The sequence below is a fragment of the Ambystoma mexicanum genome, chromosome 12 (assembly GCF_040938575.1).
Source record: "Ambystoma mexicanum isolate Mex_15411 chromosome 12, UKY_AmexF1_1, whole genome shotgun sequence".
Classification (NCBI taxonomy): domain Eukaryota; kingdom Metazoa; phylum Chordata; class Amphibia; order Caudata; family Ambystomatidae; genus Ambystoma; species Ambystoma mexicanum.
The window spans coordinates 207,379,704-207,393,292 of NC_090936.1; the positions used below are offsets into that span (position 1 = coordinate 207,379,704).

Below are 13,589 nucleotides of genomic sequence, written 5' to 3' on the forward strand. Positions count from 1 at the left end.
TCAAATAATGCATGTAATTAAGAACCAGAAAACAGCTATGGATATCTTTTGAATTTCTGTAAATAAATCATTTGCATGCCATGTATACCGTAGCGCAGAATGTAACTTGTATGATTTTGAAGATCTATGGCATTGATGATGCACTTGTTTCCTAAGGTTGTGTAATATGTATGTTGCATAACTAGTCACCTTAGTTTTTTATAACACTGTGCTGGCTTTTGGACTACACCAATTGTAAATACATTACCCATCTCAGTGCCAAAGGTAAACCTTGTTCACCTGGGTCAGAAGCTAGGGAAAGGCTAGCCTTTTTCGAGTGTGGAACTCGGCACAAATTATCTGGTCACAGTTTGCTGTATTTACATCTACAGCAATCTGAAAGCTAGGGAGACCTAGTAACACCACACAATAGTTGAAAGGACACATCCAGAGAAATCGAATCAAGGGGCAATTTTGTTGATTGCTCACGTCTGTCTTCCCAATGATGCCACAGGAATGGCAGTATTTTGCTGAATACGCTTTTCTCCCAATTATTCTGACAAAAACACCCACAAGTGACTAAAAGTGAAAGTCACATCCCCCTAATCTCAATTTAGTTTTCTGTAGTCCTGTTTATATTGTCCCCTAGAGGCTATGTTCTTAGCCAGACACAATTCTCTGACTGACAACTCCTGGGAGAAGCTGTGCTCATGATCTTGTCATCAGTATACTACACTTTGAGGCCCCTTCCCATACTTTCATCGCTGTGGATTTTACCTCCTACATATAACATTAGTTGGTGCCTCACAGAAGGAGGCCCGCTAGACTTGATTTTTACTGTGCCATATTGGTAGGATAAATGGTCGAAAACCTTGTGCGCTCAGTGTTTTAAACTGCTAGAATAGTGTACACACAAATTACTTTTCCATTAGGTTGGTACGTTGGCACAGCACTATGTGCTCAGGGCTCAAATAAGATTCAAAAGTGGGAGTTCCTTCTGTTTTTTTTAAGTTGGTAGTACAGTAAAAAAAATATTTCCTATTCTCAATGAGTATTTTGTAGAGGAGTACACAAATATTTGATCTCTAAAAGAGATAATTGGTTTGTAATCCATAACTCCTTTTGAACCTAATAATCCAGGAAAAGTAAAAGATGTATACTCTTCAGATCAGGCAGTAATAATATTAAAAAGTCTTCCTTTGGTGCAGCTTTGCTGGTACTGCCCATCAAACATGTCCATTGAGCTGTGGGTGGAGAAACTGTGCAGGCTAGCATCGGTTCATTGTTTCCTTTGTTTTCTTGGGAATACTTTCAATCCCAACTTTTTATTTGAGAATATTTGTCTGTTTTTATTGAGTCCGTTGCTCGTGCTGTTTACCTTTTTAGGGGTGGTTGTTCTTCCAACGTGCTGGCTGCCACTATGTGGGCTGGAAAAATAAGTCATCCTTATTACATTAAAGGTAGAGAAGTACTGGAAAACAAACTGTGCCGAAGAGTACATTTTGAACCAATGCCAGCTTCTATCTCACAGAGCCAAATGTGAACTTGTGAAGTTCCACACCGTCTCCATTTTAAGAGAGATGGGTATTACGTTAAAAAGGCCAAAATGTTTCATAGCAAGCTCTTCATTAGGATCACACACTCACAATATGAAATAGTAATGAAAGAGCTAGAAAATAAAATGGATGTACTATCCACCATCCACTCAGTAGTTCTAATTGTCCAGTTCTTAACCATAGAAGAAAGACCATTTAATGTGGAGTTTGGTGCTAACTTCAATGGGAGGAAAGACTATAGGAACATAACATGGAGAGGTAGACCAAGGGAATCAAATCAGTGAGGATGGATACAGCTTGTATTTTTGTCTTTATCCTGATGAGTTCATTTTTTGTTTTTATGGTACTTATGTTTCATGTTAAGTAGTTCCTGTTTGCTTTTTTCACATAATAAATGCAGCTTGATAGAAGATTACTGACCAATAGCTGGGGCTAATGTTTTGTACTGTTTGGAAATAATGTAAAAATAAAATATAGTCATAATCTGCAAAGCTTATCAAACAGCTGATGGTTCTGCCAGAAAATGGGTCCAGTGATGGCTCAAGTTTTTGGAAGACACTTTTTAAATTAGTTAAAATCTCCAACCTGCACTGGAATTAGTTTGTGCCTTCGTAGGTAAATGTTTGATTGAAGTGAACCTCAAGACAAAGTAACCAATCAGAAATGTACCGCCAAATATATGCACCAACTCTAGACCACCAACTTGCATTTTGTTGAAAAGCATATAAACCCTTCGTTTACACACCAGCTTATCCATCACAGAACTACCCAATCTTGTCGTACCCGCGGTAATAAATCAGGTCTCTCAAGGGAATTTTATCACAACGATCAAGCCCCCCTCAATATTGAGACGACAGAATCAAGCATCAGCTTGAGTAGCATACTCACAAGCCATAATGTATGCTAGACCCACCAACAAGTGCAACAAAATTGTTTGTTCTTTAAGAGAAGATTTTGATGACGTAGAGTATTAGAAATAGCAGAGAAACAAGTCCCTCGGATCGGAAAAGACAATAAAAAGCTGAACCCTAAAGACAACACCAGATGTCTGTAGTCTTGCAGGCGATGGCCCAGAAAAAGTACACACTGCGAAATCCATTCGAAATATTGCTGGGAACACAAAGTTACGTAAGGCAAGAACAATCGGGAACATTCGAAGAGCTAAAGGTCTGGAAGACCAGGTACTTGAAGATGTCGAGTGCTTATTCGTCAGTGAGTCAACATGGAGGACTAATTGTATGAACTGTGACACAAATAGTATAAGCAGAAATAACTACAACAGTGTTGATGCCGAATCCACTATATTGAAGTTATACCCCTCCGCAACTCTTTCCCATGATAAGCAGTTGAGTGCTTCAAATGTAGGAAATATAGGAAGTCGTGCTCCCAACTTCAAACCCAGTTCAATGACACTATTCAAATTCCCCAGAATCGCTCATCTGTTTTGCATCTACTACACAGGGTAGTCCCTCTTAAGAGGCATAACCTCACAAGACATTAAGATAGTCGACTAGGAAGAACACACTCCTGTAGTGGTCTCAAACATTTGGTTTAATACTGTTGCAATACTTGATTGCATCATGCAACACGAGCAGGACCTGTATAGATTGGGCTATAGCTGTATGATAGTGTATCTGATGTCGACCAAAACTCGCCCTATGGCCATATAATCAAAGATACCACCACTTAATCCTATGGTTGACATTATGACAGAACACACAATACAGCAACGAGACCCCTAAATAATATAGAGAAAAACGTACCTGATGGTAGGAATGAGCAAGCAAACACTTCTGATGGTTATTGGCAATGGTTGCCCAAAGCCTTTAGGGCACATTTCGTGAACCCCTCGCACTGAAATCACATGATATTCTCCTGCAACACTCGAGGCTCTAGCCACATGACCGCAGTAAATGGACTGTTAACATATGTTGATCATTTTGACATAGTTGCTCTGCGAGAAACCTGGATGTGTGAAACATGTGAAATAGATGGTAGAGGTAACACTCAAGTGGGGGCTGTTAATATCTGTTCGGCATCCTTGGTGCATCAAGGAAACCCTAATTGCCACCCGAGGCCCAGGCAGCCATGATAACTATAGGCCGCTCTTGAAGTGAAAAAATAGCTATTCTAAACATGTACAGCCCGCCATACCCAAAGTTCTATAAGCATACTGTTATGATAGTTGCTCAGACCCTTGGCCAAGTTGATGCACTTATCCAGCCTGGATTGTAGGCGACTTCAATGCAAAAATTGGCACACATATAATACCATCTAATTCTCTGCATGAATTTGGTCCACCTGATTCACACATCCAGAATGCACAAGGAAGGGCGTGGGGAGAAATGCTATATCAACGATATTTTCTCATTGCCGTTAAAGCCTATACACGTGTTTGAGGAAGAGGGGCCTCCACTGTAGATGTTGTTTGCTAATCATGCTGCGTTGCAATTAGTAGCTGACGTGTCTACTTATCCGTGAGGAAAGTGGTCACTTGCCACTGTGTGTGTTATTGAACCTTAGTACCACTTGCTCTGTCCATGACTTAAATGGAAATATTTTTTTCTAAATGCAGGCAGAATCGTATCCAATGGAATCCAACCAACTTAGCAAAAGCAACTACCCTTGCCGAATGAGAAATAGGTATACATAGGACACAATATACTAATTCCACATTAAACATAGATTCCCAAGCTATTGATGCATTTTCGCTAATAATGGAACACATTAAAGAAACTATCCACAGAAAATGGACATACAATCCAGATAAATAGTGTGCCAGAGGCCAGCTGGTACACCTATATCTCTAATACGCTAGGAGTATCGGAAACCGCAACTGCACATATAGGTAACGCATGTGCCATATGGGAAAGCAAAGCCTCAATTGATGACATTGTAGCCACCATTATGAAGCTGAATACAGCGAGTGCTGTCAAACCTGATAGCACCTGTAATACACTTTTGAAAGCCTTCCAAGCCATTTGGGCCAAAGCTCTTCACATTATTTTCATAAACCTAGGTATCCAAGGTAAATTACTTACCACTTGGCATGAAAGTAACATCCTCACAGTCTATAAGAAGGGTTGCTGTAAAAATCCCAGTAACTGCCGGTTATTAGCAATGCTCAATATCCCTGGTAAATTTTTGCAAGGATATTGCCTAACAAACTTAATGATTGGATTAGTGTTAATAACATACTACCTCCCAATCAAACTAGATTTCGAATAAAATTGGGAACTATAGACAACATTATTACATTGGTGACAGTGGTGAAATATGTTTGGCAAAGGTGTCATCTACCCGCATATGCTGCGTATATAGATATTAGCGCAGTGTTCAACACCATATTGTGTAATTGTTATATGGCAAAAATTGCTAGACTGGCATATCCACACTGGTCTGTGTTGACTATGATAAAACTGGTGTGTCAAAATACTAGTGAGAGTGCGCCTAGATGGCAAGGGTAGATTGTCTGACCTGATCCACACCTATAGGGGGATAAAACAAGGTTGCATACTTGCTGCCACACTCTTTAACCTATATCTGACAGATCTGATTCACACCTTTTGTCTCCCAGAGGCCCGCCCAGTAAAATTTGGGGGAACTCTTGTTGAATTGACTAGGCTATGCATATGATCTGCTTCTCCTAGATAATACACTGAGGGGTCTTCAGTGTCTGATGCCGTGGGCAACTATGCAATCGAAAACAGGCTTAAGATAAACACGCCCAAAACAAAAATAATGGTATTTCGCAGAAGTATAAAATATGCCTCTTCGCTTTACATGGAAAATCAATCGGGAACAAATTTAAATTGTGAGAAACTACAAGTACCTCGGCGTATATATAGATGATAATCTCACATGGAACTCCCACTAGGATGCAAATGTACTTAACTGTATGACAATTTTGTATGCCTTAAGTGCATTTATTGGCAGACAAGGTGGCTGGGTCGATTCACACAATATTATTGTTATATAGGGCAAAAATCAGCCAGTTTATGTTGTATTGTGTTGAGGCATGGGGAGATCGTTTGTTGTCACGCCTAAACAAACTGGAATCAACAAGACGTAGGTGGTTGTTCAGGATACCATGTAACTTGTCTATCGAATATCTCAGACTTGAATTTGAACAGAAAGGTATTGTGGTTGACTACAAATATAGAATGGCTATGTGTTATGAAAAAATTACAAGCCTTGATAATGCTACCATCTTAGTTGAAGTTTTTAAAGTTTTTAAGAAGCTAGATAATTTTGATCGTTTTGGCACCCTAAGCAAACTTATGCAAGTAAGTGCTATCTGGTTATCAGGCATTGACCATCAGGGCCCCAAAACTTCCATCTTGGCGCCCAAATCATGGATGAAACACAGACTAGGCACATAAGGTTACGAGACCGACCTCACACAGCTGGCAACCAATGTGAACAGTGGCATGTTCATCAAGTATTTGATGAACCGTGTGCAGTTCCCCAGCTACATCAAGGCCTTCCCTGATAGCTTTGTACCTCGCCAATACCTGTTGTTGAAATTCAGTGTCACCCCCCTACTTGAGATAAAGGGGCCCCCAAGTTGGTCCCAACAGAAATGCGCGATTATGTCGCTTGTGTGCTAATCAAGAAATAGAATCTGTAAAACTAATTTTAATCCACTGTGAGTTTAAATGAATTGCGAAACAATTTGACAATAAGCTACATTGTGATTAAACGGATCTTATATGGGACATGCTAATGGAGGGCAACAGACCAAACTGCATATACCACATGGTAAAGCTCGATCTTAAATGTATAGAAATTCTTGACATATCGTGTTAGTTTTTATTGTATATAGACTATTTATTAATTATTGGATTTACATGGAATGTGATGCTTGTTTGTTTTATTTACAAAGCCGATTCGGCTACATGAGTATTAAATAAAAATAAATACAAATAAACCCTTTGTATCTGTTTCTTGCCATGAATTCTTGAATATTTTCCAGGCACAAAGCACTCGTCTCCCAACCAGGTTTTCTGTAATGTTTCAACTCAATGTGGCATATCCCATAAACACTTGATAACAATTTTTAAAACCTTAATTACCTTTGCCAGGATGGTTTGGGGATAAACCTCTGTGAGGAAAACTGGTATTTCCTCAACAAAACCGGATATTCTTTTTTGAGAACAATCTAAGCAAAGACTGTTAGGATTGCGCAAACTATAAAATATTTTCTTGATCTAAAATGGATACTGGACTTTCTAAGGTTGTCTAGTCAGTTGGCCAGTCTCTGGGGTACCTTCACACAGATTAAGGAAACTGACTCCTTTATACTGTCTGTGCCAGGTGCCTCCTCCTTGATTAACTGGGGAGGTCTGATTGGGAGTAAGGCATTGTAGTTAGGACTGAAAGAGGAAAAGGCTGGTGGCTATTTTTCATTCATACCATATGATTCCGGTGTTGGTTTGCTGAGCAGCCCGTTTCCTGCTCTAGCTGACCTCCTGTTTTCCTTGCGAGTAAAGAGGTTTAGAGATGAGATTTTCAAATTACTGTGGGCTGCTTACTTCCCTTTCCCACTGGAATTTCCAGTGTGATTTTGGGACAATGTATGGTTTGTCCTTGGCAAAACATGCTGCTGAACGGGTGAGAGTGAGATTATCCACAGTGCTGTTCTTGCTGAGCGAGCAGTGTTACTGTTGGTGTAGGAGTATGGTGCCGATGTTTATCTTCCTTCCCCTTTGCGTTGTGCTTGGTGCACCTCTCCACTGGTCCTCAGGGGGGATGGTGGCTGTTTTAAATCAATGAGTGTGCCACAGCTGGATATTGGGGTTGTGTTGAGTGGGTTCTGCTGGCTGGGTCCTGGGTAGTCCTTTCTGGGGATGTCCAGATTTCAGACTCTCATACAGTAGAAAGTTGTTAAAATGTCTCAATTTCCTCAGAGGACCACTGTCCATTCTGGAATCCTTGCACAGCATTCCATTTTTGGGAGCATGGAACAAGAGGGACTGGGACAGGGGGAAGAGTTCTGGGGAATCCCTCATTTACTTCCTCTTGGCAGCACTTCATTTAGTGGGAAAGGATACTGACTCTCACTTAGTTTCTCTAATCCGAATGGGAGGGTTGTCTAATGTAACTTTGTGACACAGCATTAAGCTTTTTAAGGATGTGTCTATACTAGGAACACATACATTCTACCAAGTATAAAATTGAAGCACTAGAATACCATAAAAGGTTAACACGTTGATTTCAGCCCACTTTAAATCCTAAACACACAATATAACTAATGACATATACATGTACTTTACATTAATAATGATTACACAATACAAAAATGTAAACAATCTGTACTAGGGTTTTAAGTACAAAGTGCAGAGAAGGTCCACTTAAACATTACATGAACACAAAATGCCCAGCTCATATTCCTGAACCACTTATCAATCCATCCCTGTAGTTGAACACAAATAAGAAAATAAACGCCCAGAGACAGACCTAACAATACACGTATTAGAATGTATTTTGGCTTTGATAACATTTTGTAACATTTTGACGCTGTTAAAATATCCTAATATGTATTGAATTCATAAACAACTTATGATCCAAGTAATTGAATATATGGGCAAATCATTAAATTCTGGATGCCACATATATGGTACGAAGAGTATGCACTTTAAGAGAAATAACTTCCATCTTCTAGGGCAATCCGCCCTTCTTGTTATGAGGGAGCTATGATGCCAGCAGATCATGTCTTGTGCCTTCACTTTTAAGACCTTTTCTGCATGCGCTCACTAAAACACTTGGGGTAGATGAGTGGGCAATGTGAGGAACCTGAGGGCATCATCACTTCTTTATCCCCGACATCTTCTGCTCAGGTGGCCAAGGAAAGGCCATCCCTTATGGATCCCGATGCTGGGGGTGAATATGTGAGGGAGGATCACCTGGGTGGAGGAGACTTGGGGAGAGGACGTCCTTGGGTGAGACATGGTACCCCCCCATTCCCTTTTCACAATGAGCCTTCAGTGCCAGCAGCCTTTTTAGGTTATTGTCATCCTTTCCCCTTTCATTCCTTTCAAGATGACCGTTGGAAAATTCATTGTACTGGGAAAAGGAAGAGGTCAACTAGGAGGACGCCTCTTTATTTGGGTAGGATAAACGCACATCGGCCCCCTCTTGTCATTTCAAAGATAGATCAGGTCAATACTAAACAGTCAAACAACTGGGAGTTGTGCCTACTTCCACTCATTCACACCACTTTGGTACTGAGACGAGGAAGAAGACTGCCATTCCGAGAATCGGGCATGTCCAGCAAATAGGATCAATGATGGTCAGGCAATTGAAACCAAGGACTGGCACCTGCAACCAGTTAACAGACTACGGGTGCATAAAAGGAGGGACTGCCAGAAGAGAAGAAACCTGCCTGAAGGAGAGGAAGTGACTGATGGTGGAGCAGGCTGGAGAGGGGCCGGCGGGAAGGACACCGGGTGATGCAGAAGGGTGAAAGTGACGCTGAGGCCTGAGCGGGGCCGCAAGATGGTTGAGACGCCTGCAGCCTCCTTTAACTTGGGCCCACAGCCGGAGCTGTGGGACACTGAACGCTCCCAGGCATTACAGGATGCCTGTAGCGTCCATGAGGGAAGAACAGAGCTACCTACAACAAGCAGCGAGGTTCGAGGAGGGTGAGCGCTGCTTCCCAGGCTCCTGAAAAGCACACACATAGAAAAGGAAGTCAGAAAGAAGAGCGAAGGCGCCCGGAGGAGCGGCTGCATACCGCTGAGTGGAATTAAGGGAACCCTCATACTGGGGCGGTCCTGGGGCTATAAAAGGGCATATGGTAATGCCAAACAAACAGAAAATTATGATGAATATATGAACGCCAGTGAATGAACTCTGTGGAAAACACGTTGTGGCAAAGCCAAGAGACTGCCAAGGAGCATCACATGAGTGTTAAAGAATTAGGCAGAGGGAAAAAACCTGTGTTGGCAAGAAAGCCCAAGGAATAACAGAGTGCTGAGGGTTATCGGTTGCGTGACCAGTAATGGGTGAATGTTGTGGTCTGACAACTGTGCCTAGACCGAGTGACACCTGTTTGGAAAGTAAAGATAAAGAAACTGCCTTGTATAACAGAATTGCTGAAGTGAGTGAGAAAGAGAGCAATGTGTATGAATTATTGAAAATCCTGGAGGGTTACAAAGTTGAACTGGAACTGTTTTTGAAAGCCTAGAGATTTGAACTGATTGTAGGTTTTGATGCTGGTGTGAAACTGGAAGAGCTTACCTCTTGGAAAAGGGAACCCTGTGGCCTTTTGGAACTATTTTGAACTTTGGGAAGGGGAATTTTTCCAATATTTTGCCACGATTGTGGCAACATTACTAATACTTCGCCTGAGCGCTGTACAAACATCCCGATCCCCATTATTGTGCCCAAGCAGAGCGGGGGTGTCCCCCACCCTCCTTGGTCGCAGTAATGGGAGTCCGGGGTTGCGGGGGTGTCCCCTGCTTACCTTTTTATATTAAGTGGGAACACCCAAAAAAAAGCAACAAAAAAAAGGACCCAGCGTCGTCGGCACCGTCCCGCGTAAGTGGGAGGAACTGACGCTGCAGGGGTAGAAGGCAGTCTGCGCCGCATACAAAAGTGTGCTGCAGTAAAGCTAAGTGGGGGTGGGGAGGTGCGGGTTGGAGGATTGCAGGCAAAAGTGATCTGTCTGATCACTGCACCGCGCAATAGTTGTCGTCGGAATTACGGGTGGCGCAGTGATCACATAGATTCAGGCAAGGGGGAGCTGGAAAGTAAACCAGGAGCTGGAAGAAGCTCAGATTTTTATTTGTAACACTGTTTATTTTGTTGCTGATATCTTGTGAGGGCAAGTGTAGGTTTTGAACTTACTGACACAGACTATCCTTAGTTTCTTTAGGCAGGGAAATCCCACCTTAGCAGAGGGCAAGTTAGGCCTTAGTCCATCCTGACATGTAAGAAAATATATAATTTTATTTAGAACATTGTATCTGTTGTCTGTCTTACTTCATGATGCCTTCACAGCACCTATTTTCCTTTGTGCTACATAGATCTATTTAGAGAATTTCCTTGCTTCTTAATGTATTTTATTGAATTTTTAACACCGTTAGGCACACAGATCCACCGATGGAAGCATGTGTGGACACAACTGTAAATAAGTGAACAGCAATATAGAATGCAAACTCAGCCCCCCACATGGTATTGGACTCAAAATCATTCTGAGATATGTATCTAATAACAAATGCATATTACAACATTATCTCAACATCATTACAGAGGCTCATTGTATAGTGATCACAGCTATGTATCATCACAGGCGGATTCTTAGGTCGCCAATCCAAATAGGTAAAGGGTATCGAAGCCTTTGAGGACAGGTAAACTCCCTGTAGTCTGATTCCAGGAGGTGTATTAGAGAAGGACGTTTAGGTCTGCATTAAGCTTTTCCATTGCTAGTAAGTGCCATAAGTTATTCCACCAGAGATTAACATTTGTATCTTGGGTTTGTGCCACATTGCACCTAAAACCAATTTAGCTGCGAAGAGTAAGGTAGTGATGCTTCTTTTTTACAGGTAGTTCTAGCAGTAGGACTCCTGGCTCCCAAGGAAATGTGCTCTCCACAACCACTTTCCTCCAGAAGCCCAACGGTTCAGGGCACTCACGCCATATGTGTATCATAGAACCCTTGCTCCCACATTTTCGACAGCATCTATCGGAGAACATTATATTGTGTGTTTGTAGAGGATTTCCTGACTTTAGACCAGCTTTGATATTTGATATCACTATTACTGACCACATATGCGATCACTGGGTTATCACAAATGTGGATAAAAAGAGGGGAATGTGGTTAATCCTAAGGAAGAGGGGACTGAGTCCCAAGTGTGTCAAACCGTTTAGTTGCAGGGTTTATATAAAGCGTTCTACGCCAAGCTGCCTTTTATAACCAGATAGTGCTCCAAAAGTGAATTCTACATGTTGTAGCATCCAGGTGCCACCATTTTCTGGGGGATTGAGGTAGACACCATTTAGCAAGCAGCCACAACTAGGCCACCTTATAGTGTAGAATTAAATCTGGGCACTGTAGGCAATGCTTCAGATAAGATTTGGAGGTGGGAGGATTTTACTGCCTATTTTTTTAAAGTTGCGAGTAAAATGTATTTTTTAATGAGTAAAACTGGAAGTCTAATTTCCAATGGGAGTGTCTTCTAAGCAGGTAAAAATGTTTTAATTGGAAAACAGAAATGTTTTTGTAATAATGATTTCTTTGCACCTAGTTATTCATGTACATTAAAAGATACATGTTTACTTCTTCCGATGAGGCAGTAATAATAGTAGTGTCTTCCTGTGGTACTACGTGCACTACTGGTCCAAACATAGCCATGCAGCTCTGTGAGTGAAAGCAGGAGCACAAGGTACTACAGGTTTCTTTTTGTTGTTGGGAGTAGTCTTACTCCCTATTTTTATTTTCTGTAAGTATTTGCCTATTTGTAGAGAGTAAAAGTGGCCGATAGACCCCTTTTCTGTAGGGCTGATTGTAGGTGGTCTCTAGTGTTGCGTGAATGATATTATTTGTCAATCTGGCTTTTCTAACAACCCAGTTAAAATGGTAACTGTTTTGTAGACTGTCTAAATATAGTTTGTTGAGGGTGATTGGAAGGGATGAGATAAGTATGGCTGACCATGGACTATTTTTATCTTAAGTGCTTGGATCCTGCTAAATCAGCACATTGTGAGAGGTTTCCATTGGCACATGTCTTGCGTATTTGAGTAAAAGGTTTTGGGTAGCTAAATCTATGCAAGTCTGAGATCTTCGGGGTCAAATAGATCCCTAAGTATTTATTTTTTGTGCAAATTTGAATGGGCTTTTGGTTTGGAGTTGATCAGGGGTTCAGACTGGTTTAGTATTTTTATTTTGTTTGCAGTCCGACAGATAGGGCTTTATCAGTCACTTTTAATAAAAAAATAGGCAAATATTTCAAAAAAATCAAAATAGGGAGACAAAATACTCCCAACAAAAAATAGGAAACTGACACATAGAACTATGTGCCTCTGCTTTCACTCACACAGCTCCATGGATATGTTTGGGCCCGCAGTGCACATAGTACCACATGAAGAAACTATTATTAGTGCCTCATCAGAAGAAGTAAACCTGTATCTTTTAATGTGCATGAATAACTAGATGCAAAGAGATAATTATTAAAAAAGCATTTCCATTAAACCATTTTTACTCACTTTTAAAATACTCCCATTAAGAATTAGACTTACATTTTTACCACCTAAAAAATCATTTTGAATGGATTGTGTCCTCCAACGCATTCCACATCTTTGACATGTAATGTCCACAGCTGTGCACTTCGGAAACTTTTTCGGCAGAGGGCGTCCTGCATCGATGACGCAGTGTCCATGTCCCTCGAGGGCCTCCGTCGAGGACGACGTCACAGGATGTTATAAATAGGATGCACGGCGCCCATAGTCTCAGTTCCGTTTTTTCCACGAACGTGTTTAACTTTGTGAGACTCGGCGCACCTCGTGTGCTTTCTTCATTGAAGATGTCTTTCTCATTGAACCCTCTGACTACGCGGTCCAGCTTCAAGACCTGCCGGGACTGCAAGTTTAAAATGTCGCCCCCACTGCATTTGTTTGTGGTGCCTCGGTGAGTCGCACGACACCGACAAGTGATCAAAATGCCAGTCGCTGACTGCCAAGGCCTTGCGGGAGCGGAAGGTGAAGCTGCAAGTAGGTAGGGCCTCGAAGCCTGTTAAGTTCCGGACTTCAAAGTCCAAGTCCAAGGGGGCTTCCACCGATGACTCGAGGGGTGACTCACTGCGTCGGAAGGAATCCCGGGGATCTCAGTCCCGGAGTAGTTCCTGCCACTGTCTTCCTCATCCCGACACTCGAGGAAGCGCTGTCACCGGTCGCCTTCCCTATCATCTTCGGAGGATGGTGCCTCGAGGAAGGTTCTGTGCCCTACGAAGTGCTCGACTCGGAGGAATGGGCGGCGTTTAAGAAATCCATGATGGCGATTTTTCAATCGCAGGACACTGGTCCAGTCGTGCCTTCTGATGAAGCTGGGCAGGA

At 41.9% G+C, this 13,589-nt stretch overlaps 1 protein-coding gene across 1 annotated transcript in view; it reads left to right on the plus strand.

Moving 5' to 3' along the window:
- The window catches only part of RAD51AP1 (RAD51 associated protein 1), a 411,208-nt gene that overhangs the window by 268,119 nt on the left and 129,500 nt on the right, over nucleotides 1–13,589 (plus strand). The gene's annotated exons all lie outside the window — the stretch shown is intronic.